Below are 20,874 nucleotides of genomic sequence, written 5' to 3' on the forward strand. Positions count from 1 at the left end.
ACAATCAGTATCAATTATATTTCCATACAGTATCAAGGACATTTCCATAAACAATGCCATAGGGTAAATAGATACAAGTTTTAAAAGACATAGCATTAGCAAGAATCCAGTACGAAGTAGAAGAAATACTGAAACAGAACATAATTAATTCTAGGACTGACAGACAACATAAAGCAAAGGTAGTACACAGAAGTACATATTTAAAGCAACAGATAATATGTAAGGCAACATAGTGGTGAACTCTATGGTCCCTATCTCATTAGCTAAGTATCTGAGACCCCATCCCTACAATACAGCCCTCCCATTTGAGTAAAAAGCTCTTTTGAATAATTCAGTTTTGCATCGTTTGCAGAAAGCTAGAATAGTGGGGGCTCTCCTCACCTCCTCAGACAGGTCTTTCCACAGGGTAGGGTCCACCATAGAGAAAGCCCATAGAGAAAGCCCATGTGCAGCCTGACACCTGCAGGAGACCCTGTTCAGATGAGCGATGCTGCCATGGAGGAACATAGGGAGAGATGCAGTGATAAGTAACGGAGCTGCTGCAAGTCGAGGGGTATTGGTTGCTCCCATCCCATTGAATGGTCCTTCCTGTCTCCCTGATGGTCTCCAATGGGCAACAGTGTGAGTTGTTGTGTCACCCACCCCCGCTCACCTGTACATAGCTGCCTCTCCTGGAACTAGGGGGCTGATCCTGGGTGCTGGGTCCCTCTTCACTCTTTGCAGCCTTTCTGGTCCCACTTTTCAGGGACGGGAAACCTGTTTCTCATGGCGATGGGAGGGGGGATTTGCAGGCACACAGAGCTGCAGCCACTGGCCTGGCCTTCATCAGAAATGGGGGTTGGATGGGTGAGAGCGTGGGTGCCCTGTCCACATCTCCAGTATTAACTCTGCCCCCTGACCCGGGGCAGGGATGCCTGCTCCCTGATGGGGGGGCTAGTGACAATTGAGGGGCACCACTGAGTATATACACAAAGAGGACACAAGGACCTGCCACGGGAGTTATCTGTAAACCTGAATCTTTTTAAAGTGCACTGTGCAACAATATGATAATTTAATTTTTAATTTTTAAATTTATAAAGTTAATTTTAAAAGATTTTATAATTTATATAAAATGCAGGGTGCTCCAATAGATCACAATAAATACAGGTATAAATAAGTTCACATCCAACATTCGTTTACAATCATTCGCTGGATAAGAATTGTTTTCCTATTTTCAACCAAGTAAATTAGTCCAGAGACTTGGGGTCAAAAGTAAGTAGTCTTCACAGTTCAAAATAATTCCTTATTGCCTTTTCTGTTTCTTCCTCAGGGTGGATCCAGCCTGGGAGGCGGGGGTTAGTGGGCAGCAGGGATCATGGCCTCCCCATTGGCTCACCACTGCTCACCCCTCACATGCCTATCAGAAGAGTGGTGCAGCCATTGGCTGTTGTGGGAGGGGTTGTGAGGGGAACGGCAGGCATGTGCTCTTGGCGGAAGCTGCACTTCGCCTTGCTGAGCTTGGGTGCTGGCATGGCTGTCCTGCAAAAGTCCATAGGGAGTGGGGGAGCAGCACTACTTTTATGTTGACGCATGAGCACAGGCACTGGGCCAGGCCTTAGGGTTGGGTTGCCCATTGGAATAGGCTTTTACATCACTCTGTGCCATTCCCCAACAACAATTTAGGAGAAGAAAAAAAGAATTTTGAGAGGCTGAAAAGTTTCACAGTCCTTCTTGGTCACTTTTCAAAATCACTTTCACTGCTGTTTCTTCCCTTGATTGGTAACATTGGAATCCATTTTTATAAACAGTGACTTATTCCCAAAGTAAAAGTGCCATGTAACCAGTATGACAATGGGTTGTTCCCTACCATTATTCTACTAGGAAATACAAATATTTCTCCACTTTGTTTTAGCCCAGCAACTCCCTTTGACCCCGCAAAAGACATTCCTGAGGAAAGGAGGCTCCTCATGAACAAAAAGCCTTGCAGTTCAAGGAATTGCCGTGAAGAGGGGATTCAGATGAAATTTTGTTTTTCCTGCCATTTTGTTGATGTAGGAGGGAAAAACCCACTGTCATTATTGTCCTCTTTCTGAGTAGACTGATAATGCCATGTAGACAATCAGAGTTTGGCTACATTTATGTCACACATCTATCCAAACATCCCGTTTTAAGTAGCTCAATTCTTGTTAGGTTGTCATTAGATCCTATCAAAACCTCCTTTATTATATCCTCCTTTGACATATACAACAGAGTTGTTGTTTTTTAAAGCTTTCCTTCACTATGAGGAAGAAAACTTATTCCCATCTGCAATTAATCTAATTTCAATGGAATAAAGCCCAGTAAACTTTAGCATAACTTGCAGCAATATTCTTCTCTGAATATTTGCTGCTTTGGTTATGGTTGGCTCTGGTTAAAATATTGTTGCTTAGATAGCACAAGCTAACTTTGCTTTGCATGCTTCACTTACAGCTTTATCATTCTCCATTACTGATTCAGAAGTAGCAATCAAAATGTGATATAAAATAGGCCAAAGCATATCAAAGGAAGTATGGAAATTGTTGTAAGTTCCCTGAAGACAGCCTGGTCTACTCGAGGCAGAAATTGTCTAGCTCATATGAGTCAGTCACCTGGATTTCCTATGCAACTCACATAGATTGTATGGAAGCATCACTATGTATTCCACAGCCTTTAAAGAAATAGTTTTATTTATTTATAATACTGAAACATTTATATGTCACCATTTCTCTCAAGCATGGTGCCTCAGGGTGGCTTATGAAAAAGCACGCACCTACAGGTGCAAAGCAGTCCAGCATTAAAATGGGGAAAAACACTACACCTTTCCCTCAAAAACAGTCCTACCCATCAATTAACTGTGAAATGCCCACCTAAAAATAACACATTTTCTAGAAAAATAACCAGTGTAGGAGCATTATCATCTCCTCAAGGAGGATACTCCACATTGCTCAGGGCCCTACTGTGGCTGATTGGATGACTCAGAGAGAAGGTTCCACTAGGAGGAACACTGGGTCTGATTGATGACAAGCCACCTTAAGTAGCTGACAGCCTGAAGACCATATTTGACAAATGGGGACATATGAAAGGATATTCCTTTAGATATACAGATCCTACATCATGAAGGGCTTTAAAGATCAAAACCAACACCTTGAATTGGACTCAGAAACAGCGGCAGCCAATGTATCTGTCTCAAGATGGGTGGGATAGATTCTCATAGGATTCTCATAGATTCTCCTAACTACCCATTCTATGTATCTCCTGACTAGTAAGAACTTCCAGAAGCAGAGCTATAGTTTCCAGTTTCTCAATGTTCATTGGGAGAAAGTCAGAAATTATGACTTTTTGATTCTGTTTACTTATAAATTAAACCATGCCTAGAGAGTAATATTAATAGTAGACAATATAGTGATGCCTTAAGTTGGGAGACTGTCCAAATCATGGGTTGATAAGGATTGCCGTAAAGCAAAACAAGCACTTACTTCTGCAGTCTGCCTTTTTAGGCAGACGGAAGGAACAGCTAGACATGGAGCTCTAATACTCTTTCAAAATCAAAAGAAGCAATATAAGCAATTGCTTGCCTGTAAGAAGAAAGAAGATTCTGTGAATACATGGGCACAACTTATTCAGGCGGCCAGAGATGGGAATTCAATTCTGTTCTGGAAAATCACCTCTAGTTCAATCTCTACAACATCATCATCTCTGGACACTTCCATTACCCATGCCCAGGAAATGTATTTTTAGAGGATGTATGAGGATCATAGCAGCTTACCACCTGTTTTGCCCATACAAATCCTTCCTTCATGGCCTCCTGTCACTATTAAGGAAATTAAGTCTTTGGTCGGCCAACTGAAGGCTGGCAAAGCACCTGGAGCCAACTTTATTCCTCCTGAACTCCTAAAATACAACATCAATTGGTGGGTCCCCCTGCTGGCACCACTTTTTACTTAAATCAACCAAACCGGTCATATCCCTAAGGACTGGGGACTGACAATTATAGTTCCCCTTTTCAAAAAAAGGAGTAGGGATGACCCAGCAAACTATAGGCCAATCAGTCTGCTTAGTGTCATCAGCAAACTATATGCATCCCACCACCTTGATAAATTCAAAATTTCACTTCAACAGGAAAATCTGATTGCTGATGAGCAGGCAGGATTCAGAAAACATAGATGTACTACTGTCAGTCTATGGGTGACAGGCTATGGCAGATAGACCCCTGTACCCTCACAGCAAGAAGTCCATGATCTTGGTTGAAAGGCTTTATTCAGGAATCAAATCAAATCCACAGATATGTCCATAGAATTGCTCAGAAGAAAAGCAAGCAGATAAGCAAGTTGACAGAATACCTAAATGTGTGAAAACCATTCTTCTAATAGAGCACAATTACTCATCCCCCCTCCCAACAGTAAAACATAACTTTTGGCACAAAGCAGTTGAGTAAACAGGGGCATGAACAGCATTACGAACAGAAAAAAACCACGAACACCTCAATCTGCTGTTCGCGAGTAAGCTGTTCGTGAGGCCCCATCCTAATCGAACAGGTGGTCGTTAAAAGCATTGTTCGTTGCCTTCAGCAGCCATTCAGCAAGCCAGACAGCCTGGCGCCTGCTGCAATCAATCCCCTCGGCAACCGGAGGGATGAAGGGACTGAACTCTGTCTGAACTCCGTCTGCCTTTCCTTCTGGCTTTAACCCTTCAAAGTACTTCCAGCAGAGAGTCCCGTTTTTGCCACTGTGAAGAGAAAATGACAGCCAATGGGGAGACCCGTGGATCATGCCTTTCCCGGGGATGCAATCTCTCTGAAACTTGGGGGGTCTTCAAAGGACAGTGAGGACAATGTCCCCTGCAAATTTGGTGGGTTTTGGACATTGAGAAGGTCAGTTTGTGGGATGTTTAAAGGACCCTGCTCCTTGCATGTGGCAGGAAAGGGCCCTTTAAACTATCAACTGGCAGGTGGCAGGGGGGAATCCCCTTCTGCCACCTGCCAGCTGATAGTTTAAAGGGATCTTTAAAGGGCCAGGTAAGTGGGTTTATGGGGAGGGGGGCTAAGTGGGGGGGTTTGGGGTGGGGGTGGTTCTGGCCCTCATGAATAACGAACAACGAACATGTCCAAGAACGGTCCATGTTCGTCCATGTTCATTGTTCGTTGTTCATGGATGGCACTGAACGATGAACAGGGTGTTCAGGGTTTTTTCCCATTCATGCTCTAGTCTTGAGTACTCTTCACATAGTTTACATATCAAGTCTAGACACTACAAAAGCATAAGATTAAAGTTGAAACAGTGATTCATGAGAACGAACAGTTTACAAGGTCAGAAGTTCTGGGAGCTTCAAAGCATTTAGGTAAGGCACCTGCGGCAAGGCAATTTATGGCATTGGCAATATGACATCAAGGTACAGCATCAACAATGGTTCACAGTAACAGCAATGGCTCATTGTAACAGCTCAGCTTAAAATGATGGCATGGATGAGGTGCAGACATGACAACTACAGACTACTGCATGATCCTCCAACACTTTATAGAGAACTACTCATCAACAAGAATAATATCTTTATATGTCACCTATATTGACCTAAAGACAGTATTTGACTCTGTTTCCAGAGCTAAGCTTTGGAGTAAGTTGGAGGCCACTAACATCGATCGCAGGCTACTCATGCTGATCCATGCCCTACATAAAAATACCTCCTTAAAGGTCAGGTGCAGTAAGCTCAGGCATCTTTCAAATGCTGTTCCTACTTTGAGAGGTGTGAAACAAGGGTGCATTTTAGCACCAGGTCTCTTCAACTTCTTTATAAATGACTTAGTCAAATCCCTAAGTAACCAGGCCTTTCATCCTCCAAAATTACAGCAATGTCAGATTTCTATTTTATTATATGCAGATGATGCAGCCATTTTGTCAATGACCCCAGTTGGGCTCAAAAGAGCCCTAAAGGTTCTAGTACAGCACTACAAGGATGATTCTCTTGCCATAAATTATCAAGAAAAAAAATTATGGCCTTTGGTAAGAAACAGAAGTCTAGAACCTGGACCATCAATGGCCATCTGATTGAATGGATACAGACCTTCCAATATCTTGGTGCAGTATTTCATGCCTCTGGTTCAAAAAAAGTGCATATTGTCCACACAGCTGATTTTGGCAAAAGTCAGCTCACAATATACTTAGATTTCTCCACACAAAGGGTAGACATTACATCCCTGCTGCCCTAAAACTCTTTAAAGCCAGAACCTTGGCCCAGCTCCTATATGGAACCATGATAGAGACAACATCATCTTCAATTGCTGCTTTTGAGCATGTTCAATCAAAGTTTCTCAGAGCAACATTGCAAGTCCCTAATTGCAAGTCCCTAAAAGCTCATTACCACTTTGATCAATAGAATACCTGGAAGAATGAGCTTAGAATATGTTAGGCTACTTCTAGATGATGGAAATCCGACAACTTTAGCCTCAGTTGCAAAATTTTGTGCAACAGCCTATAAAAGCCATCAGATACTTTCATTATCAAGGTTTATGTAAGTACCACCCTTTTATATTACTGTTTTAATTAACTATTTTAATTTTGTGCTATTTTTACAAATAATTTTAACTTCATAATTTTGTAGTATTTTCTCTATGCTGGTCTTTGATTGTATAATAAATTTGAATTTGAATTTAGTGATGCCTTAAAAGGCAGTTACAACCTCCTTTCTGTCGTGTAGTTAGATTTTGCCTTTAACCCTATTATTACACCCTCTTGGTAGGTTGCTGCCACTAGGGATTATATTCCAAAATACTTAATTTAAATTTCCCAAATGTCAGGCTCCTTTGTGGGACTATGTGGCCCTGAGGATAGGAATGGGATCTAAGAATAACATATACTCTGGGATGAACAAAAAACTCAAAATAAACTTTTATTTTTACAAGAAGCATATTGATTTCACACTATTACTTAAGCTTGATGGTTTCAAAGATAGTTATCAGTTCTTAAAGTTTCCTTATATAGGCTCAGTCACACAGATATATATAACTTTCTCTCTCAAGCACACATCATTTGCCTGCTTTAAACAGAATGTATGTTTTCTCTCAGATACACAATGTTCAGGCAGGGCTGGATTGAGGGGGGGCAAGAGGGTAGCCTCCCAGCCCTGCGCTCAGCCACCAGCCAGCTGCCCCAGCGCACGCCCTTGCCTCTGCCAGCTCTGTGGCTCACTGTGTGCTGGGGCGGCCGGCTTGCTGCATGGGCAGCACAGGGCAGTGTGGCACGAGAACCATGTGGAGGGCCTCCTAGCCCTGCGCTCAGCCAGCTGTGCAGCAAGCCAGCCACCCCAGCACCTGGTGAGCCATGGAACTGGCGGCAGTGAGGGCATGTGCTGGGGTAGCTGGCTTGCCGCATGGGTGGCTGAGAGCAGGGCTGGGAGGTCCTTCGCGTGCAGCAAGCCAGCCAGCCAGCCACCCCAGCACATGCCTGCACCACCACCAGTTCCACGGCTCACCGGGTGCTGGAGCAGCCGGCTTGCCACGCAGGCGGGCATGCCTCGCACCCCTGCGTGATGACAGCATGAAAGTGACATCATCGTGCAGCACCGGTGCGTGCGTGTGGAGCACCCGGGCAAAGTTTGCCCCAGGTGCCCGTGCACCTAGATCCAGCACTGTGTTCAGGCTTCCACACAGGTTATATTTCTCTCAGAAATACATGGACACTCTCAGGCTGCACACAGCTTGCCTGTCTAAACCAGCATGCAGAATGAAACTTTTCTCTCCACTCAGCATCTAAAAACTACACTCTACCCTAGAGCACTGTTGCCGTCCAATCAGATTTCACTCCAGTCACACTTCTCAACTCCACCCACACTCTCAGTCATCAACCAATCATTTCATTCACTCACCCCTCTCTCATCCCCACTCTTCATCTGTGTCACATCAAGCATTTAAAGAAACACACACATACTTAAAATCATTATAGGTAAAGGTAGTCCCCTTTTTACGGGGGGGGGGGTTGCCATTGCCTTCCCCAGTCATCTACGCTTTACCCCCAGGAAACTGGACACTCAAAATCATTACACTGACCAAAAAAGAATGGATGTGTGTCATCCTTCATCTGCTAGTGGGGTCTCTGAAGCATCTGGCTGGATGTTGGGCTAGATACACCTTTGCTGTCATCCAGCAGGTTTCTTCTTTTATTCTTATGAAAGGTAGATGGTTTATAGTTACCTTATCTTCCTTTTTAGGAGGGTTTTGAACATATAATTCAAAGATCCCCGGGTCAAATTGACCATTTACTTTACTGGGAAAAAATCCAGTGAACCTTCACCAAAGAAAAGGAAACACATGGTGGGGTCTGGCCTGGCTTTACCCTGTGTAGCTGCCTAAGCCCAATACAGCCAATGAGAAAGAGCTCAGGCAGTGTGGCACCAAGTTCAGCCATTGAGAAGAATCATTGACACAGCAGAGACCAGCTCAGCCAGCAAGGATGCATATAAGCACGATGGCCCAATACAGCTAGCAAGGAGCATGGTCACTGTTTCCCCCGTGCTGGCCACAGGGGAGGAGATGGCTATGGCCACACATTCTTTTGTCTTCATTTGGCACTGCAACCCTCCATCAGGTGAAGAGACATGGTAGCAGGAGGGATTGTGGCCCTTTTCCTCGGCTGTTTTGGCCTCCCAGTTCTGGTGATCCTGCTGATTATTGTTACCAGAACTGCTCTTTATTATAATGGGGAATTAGCTGCAGCAGCCTGTAACTATTAATATTAAGCGAGGATCATAACCTATGTATACGGAGGTCCCGATCCCAGACACTCTAGTGAAAAAGAGGCAGACAAGGAGTAAGGTCCAAACACGTGTATTGAGTGTAGCGTAAGCCTAGCTTGCACAATCATACAAAGAACATACAAGGTCTAAGAAATACAGAGTAGGAAATACAGAGACGTTCGCATTAGCGGGTTCCCAACGATGGTAAGGGAAATACTCACAATCCTGGAGCGAAGCAGAGACACGGCAGCGAGGATGGCCCAATGCCAGCACTGGGACCACAGACGGACAGCAAGGAGGTCTGGATAGGGAATGGCCGAGGCACCGAGTGGTCTGGGAGACCAGCTTAAATACCCCAAAACGTACCCTGGGGCTGGTGCTGTACTTGGTGGTTCTCACAGATTAAAACAAAGGGTCTAATGGACTACTGAATGGCTTGGATGGACCACTTTGGTAATCAGATTGTGATAAGTGACACCTCAGGAAGAGGGGACAAAAGAGGGAGGGGGAAATCCAAGTGGGCTGAAAGGATGTTCCAGCGGACAGGGCTTGTCCTGATGTCATCAGCTTTGGAATGCGGAGGTTTCTTTGAGATGCATTCTTTAAGTGCTTGGGATGGTCGGCACTTAGTTCCTTCTCCGGGGCGGCTCCTAAGATATGCAGAGCGGGGCGAAGGGCTCTCGCTGCGGACGTGGTGTGCCCGCTTCGCCGAAATGGCTTCCCAAAGCAGTCTTCTTCCCAGGGTCTTCTGTCTGCCTGAGAACATGGGTGCCGGCTGGGCATAGCTGGGGCTGGATAGCAGGCTGCCCGGTAGCGAGGGCAAGCACGGCGACCGGCCCGCGGGAGGCTCCAGGCGGGAACTGACCAGGGAGCGCCTAGCCAGGCTCGCTGGAGGTTTCCCCGGCAGGCGCCCGGCTGCTAGCAGCGGCTTGGGCCCATATGAGGCAGGCTTCCATGGAGGCAGCGGGAACAACACTTTAAAACACAGTCCAAAGCAGGGAACAGGCACGGTCCGTGGCAGATGGCAATGCAGGCACGGGGCACACTTGTAACACAGTCCAAACGCACACTAGGAAGTCCAGATACAGGTCAGGGCAGGGCTGCCCAGAAAAAGAGTCCTTTGTGCAGTTATCCAAACATGGAGTCAGTAAACTACACAGTCTATAGCAGCAGCAAGGCAATTGACACGCAGGCAGGAAACTGACACGTGTACCAGAACACACACGTGCAAAGCAGTCTTTGGTGTAACAGTAAAACAGCAACGCAGGAAACTTTAACACAGTTCATAGCAGGCTTCAAAGCAGGGGAGGGGGCCTACTTGGCAACAATTCCCCCCCTCGGAGACCCCGGGACGTCAGGCGCGCGGGTCTCCGAACTTGACTTCAAAGGCGAGGTGGTCGGCAATGTCCGGTGGTCGAGCTTCGAGCGAAGAAGGAGTGGGAAGGGAAGGAGGGGGAGGCGTCACTCAAAAAAAATTAGTTTGGAGAACCACCTAACCGAATAAGTGCAATTTAGATCAGCCAATGGGCTGCAGGTCTCTGGGTTCACACCAGGGGGTGTGCTAAGTGCAATCGTCAGAATAAATAGCAATAATTCATAAGTAATAGCAATTCATAGTAGTATAGGCAGCAATGAGCAATTCATGCATATAAATAGCAATAATTCGTAATTGTGTACATTGATTAATTCATGATTGAAGGTAATTCATACGGAATTCATGATGGGTTAAAAGCACTAAAAACCAGGAGCAATTAATATACATGGATCAATTCATGGATAGTTAAAATCATAAATAGATACATAGGATTAAAAGCAGGGATAATTAAAAGCAATTCATACAGGGTAAAGTGAAATGTGCAAGCATGGCATAATTCATTGAGGGTAGGCTAATTCATAACTGGTTAAAATCATAGATACATAGATACATAGGGTTTAAAATGATAATTCAGGAAGTTAAAACCGATTTCATAGATGATAGCAGCAATAGTAAAAGCAAGTGCGGGGAAAACAATTCATGGGGGGGTAAGCGGCGGAAGGGCTCATAGGGGGTCAGAAAAATAAACTCTGCAATTAAAAACCAAATCAATACGGCTGGATTAAAATCAAATTCATAGACTAGAACTGCCTCGGCGGAGGGAGTTGGGTTAAGAAGGCAATTCAAAAGGTTAAAATCAAATTCATCGGGATAAAGTTCATGGGCGCACTTGCAGTAGATAGAGGGAGGGACTAGTTCGGGGCTAAATTCATGGGGGTAAAATTCATAAAAGGTAATGACAAGAAATTCATAACACGATAGAGCAACAAAGATCACAGACGGCTCAGTCCGCAGTACAGCTGCTGGACTGGGTTGCATATTTACAAGAACAAGCAAGCTTAGTTCATGTGCTCCAAAACACACTTCCACCCCCCCTTGCTGTCTGCGTCAATCCGCAGAGCAGGGCCGGCAGGCGGCGAGAAGGGCTTCAGGCACACAGTTCTAGTCCTCATGGAGGTAGTGCCGCTGGCGGTCGTTTGGAGACGGGCCGTGGGCTGGGAGGCAGAGAAACATGTCCCCCCCTAGTCCACAAGAGGGCCTCGGAGCGGCGTCCGGCAGCAGAGCGTCCATGGGGCCGGTGCAGGATTCATACACATAATAAACATAATCATAGTTCATACCGGCACAAGCAATAAAACAAACAAGGGTTAAAGGAGGGCGCCAAGAATCACCATTAGGGCAAGAGTAGGTCTGGATTGTAATGGTCCAGACGGTGGGATAGTTGGAGTTGCTGGAGCTGTCGGTGGCTCCAACAGCCCAAATAAAGTAATGAGGCACATAATAAAACTTGAAAGGCCAAAATAACAATGATCGGGTGCAGGGCCAAATTGTAAATTCCAGTGGCAGTGGGGCTCCAACCAAAGAGGGTTTCCCACCACGAGTGCTCTCCGGTGGTCTTAATCCGCTGGACAAGATCCAAAATCTCCTTCCCGTTGTGGGACACAACCAAAGCAGTGGTGTCCCCGTCCCTCTGGATGCTCTGGAGGGTGCGGTGGAGCTGGGGGTGGGTCAGGAGCTCGTGGATTAGCTCCAGACCGATGCCAAGGGAGATGGGCTTCACATGTCGATAGATGGAGGGTGTCACCAGGATCTCTTCTTGGGTCCAGACCGGTACCGTGTAAGTGAAGTCGCAGGCTGCCACCGAAGACAGGTTGCAAAAGCAGCGGTTGACTCCCGGGATCACGGGCTTAAGCTGGAACGAGTTCAGGACCACAAAATCACAGGCCGTTCGCACGCAGGCACATCCTTTCCCAATGTAGACGACAGCGGAGCTGTTCTCCCGGACGACCTCGAAAGGGCACTCATTGAGGGCGTCGACTTGCGGGGCTACACAGGGATGATGAGGTGCAAAGGCTTGGTCCTGGCAAATGAAGCCGGTCTGGTCTCGATGCTGGCACCCTTGGAGGCTGACGAGCTGCCATCCGGTCGGGGTGAAGCGGGCCCAATGGTCGGGGTGGCGGGCGTAGAGGACTTCGGTGTCGCTGACTTGGAGTCCCAGAGGCACGACTGGATACACGTGGAATGACTCGTGCGCACTGGCCGTTAATAAAAATAATTTAAGCTCCTGGGTGGTCGGTGAGAATGAGGAATTTACGAGAGACCACCAGGATTCAAGCTCCAGTTCTATGGGTGACAATTTGGGCACAATCAATCTTTTAATTTCCAGGGGCAAATGCCCGTCCGTGGCTTGCCGAATTAGCCCCATGGCCACAGTCTGATTTAATTGTTGGGCTTGCATACATGCCATGGCTATTGACATGTTGCGTTCCAAAGACTGTGTTCCTTTGAGCAGCAGAGAAAAATCTCTTTCAATTTGACTCTCCCAGTTAACTAAAATGGAGCTGATCTCGTGTTGCCCATTCGAAATGGAATTTAGGGACTGCACCACCGGTTTACCTAAGTCGGAGATGCTAGTCGTGACATGGGCAAACTTATTAGCGAGAGTCTCAATATTGACCGAATCCATGATTGCTAAGCCTCCGGCTGCAGGAGCAGTCCAGTCGGCAATGCTTCGTCTGGCACGCGAGAGAGAGGGGGAGGGATCGATCCACAGTTGTAGCCATGCATTCCAACCCTTGCTACCGGCCTCCAGATAGGGAGCGCACTGCGGCAGCCTCTGGGTTGCATTTAGTTCAGCTAAGTCTATGCGGATCTCTTTTAAAGACATTTGCGGGCGGACTAGAACTCTCTCTCGAATGTCAGTCTTCAAAACATGGGAGCCCACTATATGCGTGCCGCCTTGGCTTAATTGCTCATTGCTAGCAATCAAAGGGTCAATTTGGATGGTGTGGGTCTCCTGGGTCCGGATCAGCAAGGAATAATTGCCTGGTTCGTGAGTCAAATTTACAAAGAGCAGCCCAAGCCGGTGAAATTTCTCTACTAGGGGCTTAGTTTGGCATTCGGGCGTCTGTTGAACCAGTATCCAATCGGGTGGGCCGTGTTTGGCTAGGTCTTCCTCTTTTACAATCCAGGTCAGGTTCTCCCAGCGTTCTATAGCAAAGGAGAGAACTGCGCCTGAAGGGGGCGTGATAGTGACTGCTGCCGATTCAGTGGTAGTGGTGCCTAGTAGGATGGTCATTCTAAAGGGGTCTCCTGCCTTCCATACTGCGGCCGACACTAAAATAACTTCACAGTATGGTCCGAAAGCCTCAGTGACAAATGGCGAGGTTTCGAAGTTGGCAGGGGTGGTATATTTGTCTACCACCGGGACTGCGGTGGGGGCTGGCCTGATACGGGGAAGAAATAGGGGTGTGCAAGCCAAAAATTTTCGGCTATAGCCGAAAGTAGAAAGCCGAAAGAAAATTCTCTATCGTTAAAGCTGAAAGCCGAAACAAGAATCTCTTTCGGGATTCGGGATTCGGGATTCTTTCGGCATTCTTTCGGCATTCTTTCGGCTTTTTTCTATGGGAAAATGCCTCCGTCTTCCAGGACGCCTGGAGGAGGCATTTTCCCACCGAATAAGCCCAAAATTGGTGGGGACCTTCCTCTAACCCTTCTCTAACAACCACCCAAGTTTCAGACAGATTGGACTTTGGGGGGCCATGTTATGGCCCCCCAAAGCAGGTCCCCCCATCCTCCCATAAAGGAGCATCTTCTTCATTATTTCCTATGGGGAAAAAATGAAGAAGCAGGCTTCCTTTGCCAGGGGTGGCATTTTGCATGCAAAATGCCCCCTTACCCTCAGGGGCCCTTCTCCCACCCCTCCTCCCACCCCCCACCAAGGCTCAGCCTGCTCCCACTTGGGGGGGCCATTTCATGGCCTCCCCAAGTAGGTGCTCTAATCTCTACCACTGACAGCTGGGGGAGGCTTGTGTTGCCAGGGGTGGCATTTTGCATGCAAAATGCCCCCCAACCCTCTGGGGCCCTTCTCCCACCCCTCCTCCCACCCCCCACCAAGGCTCAGCCTGCTCCCACTTGGGGGGGCCATTTCATGGCCTCCCCAAGTAGGTGCTCTAATCTCTACCACTGACAGCTGGGGGAGGCTTGTGTTGCCAGGGGTGGCATTTTGCATGCAAAATGCCCCCCAGCCCTCTGGGGCCCTTCTCCCACCCTTCCTCCCACCCCACACCAAGGCTCAGACTGCTCCCACTTGGGGGGGCCATTTCATGGCCTCCCCAAGTAGGTCCTCTCAGCCCCTAAAGTCCACCCCTTACAGCCCCACACAAACCCAATTCCCCCCCAGCTGCCGCACACAGACCCAAATCCCCACATTAGCCCCTCACAGACCCAAACCCACCCCCACCTGCCCCACACCCATAACCCCAGGAACAGGCTGGCAAAGGCCAGCCCTCTCCCTTTGTTCCCTATGCTGGGAACTTCTAAACTCTCTTTCCCTGGGCAATTCTGCACAGCCCAGGGGTGCCACAATGGTGGGCACACTTCTGAGTGCCAGCTGGTCCCTGTGAAAGAACACCTGAACCACAGACACCCTCCCTCAAATTCCCCCACCACCTACAGAGATGGCTGGCCAGCCAGCCCCATTGTTCCCTATGATGGGAACCAACTGCACAACAAAGAATAAAACAAGAACAACACAAAATAAAGTTTTTAAAAAATTATTTTCTCCCTTCCAAAGTACAAGTAGGCAAAGCATTATGACACATTACACCAGCAGTCCCCCACACAGAAAAATAACACAACTCACTTAACATCAGAGAATCACAAAGCACGATTCCTGTCAAAAACACTTTATTTCTTGAACAGCTTTAGGTTACACAGCAGGGGGGAACACCAAAGGGCTTGGCAGCAGTATCTTACACAAAAATAACACAACTCACTTAACATCAGAGAATCACAAAAGCACAATTCCTGTCAAAAACACTTTATTTCTTGAACAGCTTTAGGCTACACAGCAGGGGGGGGACACCAAAGGGCATGGAAGCAGTATCTTACACAAAAATAACACAACTCACTTCACATTAAAGAATCACCCCAAAAAATTGCTGTCAAAAGCACTTTATTTCTGTAACTGCTTTAGGTTACACAGTAGGAAGGCACCACAGAGCAGGAAAGCAGTGTACTACACAAAAATAACACAACTCACTTCACATCAGAGAATCACACAAACACAATTGCTGTCAAAAACGGTGAAGTGGGTTGTATTATTTTTTGTAGTACATTGCTATCATGCCCTTTTGTGCCCTCCTACTGTGTAACCTAAAGCTGTTCAAGAAATAAAGTGTTTTTGCCAGGAATTGTGTTTTTGTGATTCTCTGATGTTAAGTGAGTTGTGTTATTTTTGTGTAAGATACTGCTTCCATGCCCTTTGGTGTTCCCCCCCTGCTGTGTAGCCTAAAGCTGTTCAAGAAATAAAGTGTTTTTGCCAGGAATTGTGTTTTTGTGATTCTCTGATGTTAAGTGAGTTGTGTTATTTTTGTGTAAGATACTGCTTCCATGCCCTTTGGTGTTCCCCCCCTGCTGTGTAGCCTAAAGCTGTTCAAGAAATAAAGTGTTTTTGACAGGAATCGTGCTTTGTGATTCTCTGATGTTAAGTGAGTTGTGTTATTTTTCTGTGTGGGGGACTGCTGGTGTTATGTGTCATAATGCTTTGCCTACTTGTACTTTGGAAGGGAGAAAATAATTTTTAAAAAACTTTATTTTGTGTTGTTCTTGTTTTATTCTTTGTTGTGCAGTTGGTTCCCATCATAGGGAACAATGGGGCTGGCTGGCCAGCCATCTCTGTAGGTGGTGGGGGAATTTGAGGGAGGGTGTCTGTGGTTCAGGTGCTCTTTCACAGGGACCAGCTGGCACTCAGAAGTGTGCCCACCATTGTGGCACCCCTGGGCTGTGCAGAATTGCCCAGGGAAAGAGAGTTTAGAAGTTCCCAGCATAGGGAACAAAGGGAGAGGGCTGGCCTTTGCCAGCCTGTTCCTGGGGTTATGGGTGTGGGGCAGGTGGGGGTGGATTTGGGTCTGTGAGGGGCTAATGTGGGGATTTGGGTCTGTGTGTGGCAGCTGGGGGGAATTGGGTTTGTGTGGAGCTGTAAGGGGTGGAATTTAGGGGCTGAGAGGACCTACTTGGGGAGGCCATGAAATGCCCCCCCCAAGTGGGAGCAGGCTGAGCCTTGGTGGGGGGTGGGAGGAGGGGTGGGAGAAGGGCCCCAGAGGGTTGGGGGGCATTTTGCATGCAAAATGCCACCCCTGGCAACACAAGCCTCCCCCAGCTGTCAGTGGTAGAGATTAGAGCACCTACTTGGGGAGGCCATGAAATGGCCCCCCCAAGTGGGAGCAGGCTGAGCCTTGGTGGGGGGTGGGAGGAGGGGTGGGAGAAGGGCCCCAGAGGGTTGGGGGGCATTTTGCATGCAAAATGCCACCCCTGGCAACACAAGCCTCCCCCAGCTGTCAGTGGTAGAGATTAGAGCACCTACTTGGGGAGGCCATGAAATGGCCCCCCCAAGTGGGAGCAGGCTGAGCCTTGGTGGGGGGTGGGAGGAGGGGTGGGAGAAGGGCCCCTGAGGGTAAGGGGGCATTTTGCATGCAAAATGCCACCCCTGGCAAAGGAAGCCTGCTTCTTCATTTTTTCCCCATAGGAAATAATGAAGAAGATGCTCCTTTATGGGAGGATGGGGGGACCTGCTTTGGGGGGCCATAACATGGCCCCCCAAAGTCCAATCTGTCTGAAACTTGGGTGGTTGTTAGAGAAGGGTTAGAGGAAGGTCCCCACCAATTTTGGGCTTATTCGGTGGGAAGATGCCTCCCCCAGACGTCCGGGAAGACGGAGGCATTTTCCCATTGAAAAGCCGAATGAAAGACGAAAGAATCCCGAAACGTTTCGGCTTTTTTCTTTCGGCTACCCGAAACGTTTCGGGATTCCCCGAAACGTTTCGGCATTCCCTGAAAGAAGCCGAAACACTTTTGTTTCGGCATTCTTTCGGCATTCTGAATGCCGAAACGCACATCCCTAGGAAGAAACATACAAGGAATCGGAGCAAGTGGTGAAACCGTATCAGTAGGCGAGTAACATACTAGTTCTTGAGACAGAGTTTTTACTCCTACACATAAAATAACAAGCTCTGGGGGTCGGATCCACTGCTCTTCGCAACTGCGGAAGTTTGTGCGCTCCATAGGGGTGGTCATATTACTCTGCTGCACAACCTTGCAGACCATCATTTCATTTCCTGCCAGGGTATTAATACATCTCCAGTGGGGGTAGGGCATTAATTTGGACGGGCGTCCCTCTATTAGGGTGCCTGCCAGCACGAGCAAACACAGAGTAGCCAGGTGCCTCATCTCCTGGCCTTCTTTTCCTTTTTGTGGTGAAAATATCCTGGGGAGACCTGCGGATATAAGTACAGGTTCCCTGAGTTCATTGCAGCAAAAATAAATGAGTGAGGTGAAGTAGGGAAAAAGAAAAGGGAGGGCGTTTTTCTGCCAGCACTGTCTATTAGGTGGGGCTCGAACGAGAAGTCCCGGAGCACTAAGCGAGCCTTCCAGCTTGTTGCTCTGGGGAACTCCTGTACGGGGGCTTCTTCCTAAAGCGTGTATATTTCAGGGGGGACGTCTTTGCGTTGGGCGAGGGTCGGCTGTGCGTTAGGCGGGATTATGCAAACTCGCCCCAGGGGTCCCTGGGTGCCTAGACTATGTGGCCTTCAGGTGCCCCTTGCTTGGCGGCGGGCTGCTTTTATTTTGCGGGCTGAGAGCTATCGGTCCGGCTCGGCCTGGCCTTGCCGTTTTAAAACGAAAAAAAACTAGAGAGCAGCTTACATTAACTATAAGGGTTGCTGCAGACGGGGGCCCTCGCTTTAATTTTCAAAAATAGGCCTTCGTCATATATTTGCAGGACAACCAATTTTGGGGGGGGACTCCCTCGGGAGGCCCCATCTTCTAGTTAAGGAGAAAAACGATACACCGGGCAAAAAGGAAAAATACACTGAGCAAAAGAAAAATGCACTGAGCCAAAAGAAAAATACACGGAGCAAGAGGCATACGGGTGTGGGGTACTTTTGGGTTGCCCTCACTTGGAAGGCCTGGCAGGGCTTCATTAAAACTTCAACATGTCTCCCCCCCTTCTTTTCCTTTGTACGGTACGGGCAAGGGAAAAGATTACGTGGGGCAGGCGGCTGCTGGCGGAAAGGGCCGAAGTGGAGCCGAGGGCGCTCGGCGGCGTTTATCGAAAAGCGGCGGAGGCTGCCGAGATCTGCCGGCGCCACTGGGTCTGGGTGAATCGGGGGTCATCTTGGCGCGGGGGATCCTGGCTATGTAAATGAGGCACGCTGCCCCTTGTGCGTGGCGAACGCACCTCAATAACATATTCCAGAGGTAACATATTTACAAAATACTGGCGGGTCTTTTACCTTTGCACTAAAGCGTACTGGCTGGTGGCGCCGTATAGCAACTCACCATGACGAATATGAACATTAGTAAAAGAGGGATGTTGGGCTATCTGGGGGACCTTTTCCAGGGGAGGCACGGCCCTCAAAGCCAAAGCCGACCATCATGCGAAAGCGTGGGTCTGGCAGGTGAGACCCCGAATCTACGTAGATGCGGGATCTTCACCAGCACGGCGGGTGAAATGTTTTCAAATACAGAGATCACCTTTATTGGTGTGTCTCCAATATTGGAAACGCATTCACTTTTGGGCTAAAGCCTCTCCAAACACTTTCACACAGCAAATCTCTTTTGCCTGTGCAATTTTTTCCGAACATGCGGCTTACAATCCAATTAAGAATCACTTTCGGTGGTGGTCCTATTTGGCTTTGATTGCCGTGTCTTTCCCAAGGGTCCCAACTGTGGGGCCCGCCTAATGAAGTTAAAGAATAGAATTGGAAAAACTCTTGACACTCACACTTACATCTACATATTCTACTGTTTCTTTTATACTAAAGCTACAAAGGTCTGGTCTAAGGGGACACAGGGTATCTCTGGCCCAGGGTGAAGGGATATCTGGCGAATCACTGGGCAGAGGGGGGCTGGGCTGGTGGCGGCTCCCCCAGGGTCATACACAGGAGGGGCGGATTGGAGCGGCTTCCCTTTCCATTCTTTTAATTGAGAGGCGTGAAAGTATTTTAGCCACGTTCCTCCTGTCTTTCTCTGGATGGCTACCTGATAGACGGCTGGGGAGACTCTTTTCGTGATGGGGACTGGGCCTTGCCATTTGGCTGCTAGTGAATGCGCCTTTTGCGAAAACTTCCTGTACAGAACGAGCTGTCCTTCCTCCCACTGCCTGGGGTTCCTGACCCATCCTAATTTGCGGTCCATATCTTTCTGAGCTGTGCCCAGCTTCTGGGCCACTTGCATGTGGACGGCGTGTATGGATGAGAGCAGGTCTTGGACCCAAGCGTCATTAATCACTACGGGCTGCATATCGGAAGGGAGCTGCGTATCTAGCCAGAAGGCTTCCGGGAGCTGCATTCTTCGCCCTGTCATTACCATATGGGGTGTGAGCCCGTGAACTGCGGTAGTGCCTCTAATGGCCATTAGGATTATGGGGAGTTTTTCATCCCAGTCTCTCCCGGAGGAGCGAACCATCTTGCGGAGAGCCTCCTTGAGGGTCCGGTTGGTTCTTTCTATTGCGCCTGAAGCTTGAGGGTGGCCTGCTATGTGGGAACGTTGCTGGATGCCCAGTGCTTTACAAAGCTCCTGTGTAACTTCTCCGATGAAGTGTGAGCCTAAATCAGAGTCCATGACTTTCACAATGCCCCATCTTGAAAAGACATTGTTGAACAGTAGTTTGGCTGTGGTGGCTGCATTGTTGCGCTTGCACGGAAACGCTTCGACCCATTTGCTAAAGGGGTCTATGACAGTGAGACAGTAGCGATTGCCGCGAGGAGTGGGGGGAAGGGGGCCAATAAAGTCAATTTGTATGCGAGCCCAGGGTCCGTCAATTCTCTGATGCTGGAGGGGAGCTCTAGGTCCGGTGGGGTCTGCATTGACCATAGCGCAGGACAGACAGTTGTCCACCCATTGCGCTACTTCGGTGCGCATGCCAGGCCACCATCCAACCTCTTTTACCCTTTCCAGAGTCAGGTCCTTGCCTCGGTGTCCCTGCTCGTGGACAAACTGAATTAAGTCAGCCCTAACTTCCAATGGCACTACCCAGTGGCGTTCGCCGGCTGCATCTACTGCCCAAACTATGCCTTCCTCTTCTCTGATCATGAGCCTCCCTGTCTGATCCCTTCCTGCGGCTAGGAGGTCGGTTATTTCTGGGTCAGATAGCTGCAGTTGTGCTAAGTCTAGTGTTCCTGCGGTTCCCTGAGCCTGGCTGCGGGCTTGTGCCCGGGTGGTGACAGGGCGGAGGGGACAGTCGGTGGCTGATTCCAGTAGGGGAGCATTTTCAGTGGCGGCTGCCGTAGCTGCGAGGTCTGCCTGGTCATTCCAATAAGCGGTCTCAGAGTTTGTCTTCTGGTGTCCCTTGACATGGGTCACCTGCGTTGGGCCTGAGCGGGACTGAAGGAGTACTGCTACTTGCTGCCATAGCTGTAGGTGGGCTACGGGTTTCCCATCGCTAGCTCTCCACCCCTGATTCTGCCACACCGGGAGCCAGACCGTGGCGGCTTTGGCCGTCCAATCCGAGTCTGTGTAAATGGCAAGTGGGCTTTCTGGGGGCTCAAACTCGAGCACTGCCAGAAGCGCTTGTACCTCAGCCGCTTGGCTGGAATGGGGGCGGGCTGGACCTTTGAG

This window comes from Eublepharis macularius, chromosome 8 (genome assembly GCF_028583425.1).
Source record: "Eublepharis macularius isolate TG4126 chromosome 8, MPM_Emac_v1.0, whole genome shotgun sequence".
NCBI lineage: Eukaryota > Metazoa > Chordata > Lepidosauria > Squamata > Eublepharidae > Eublepharis > Eublepharis macularius.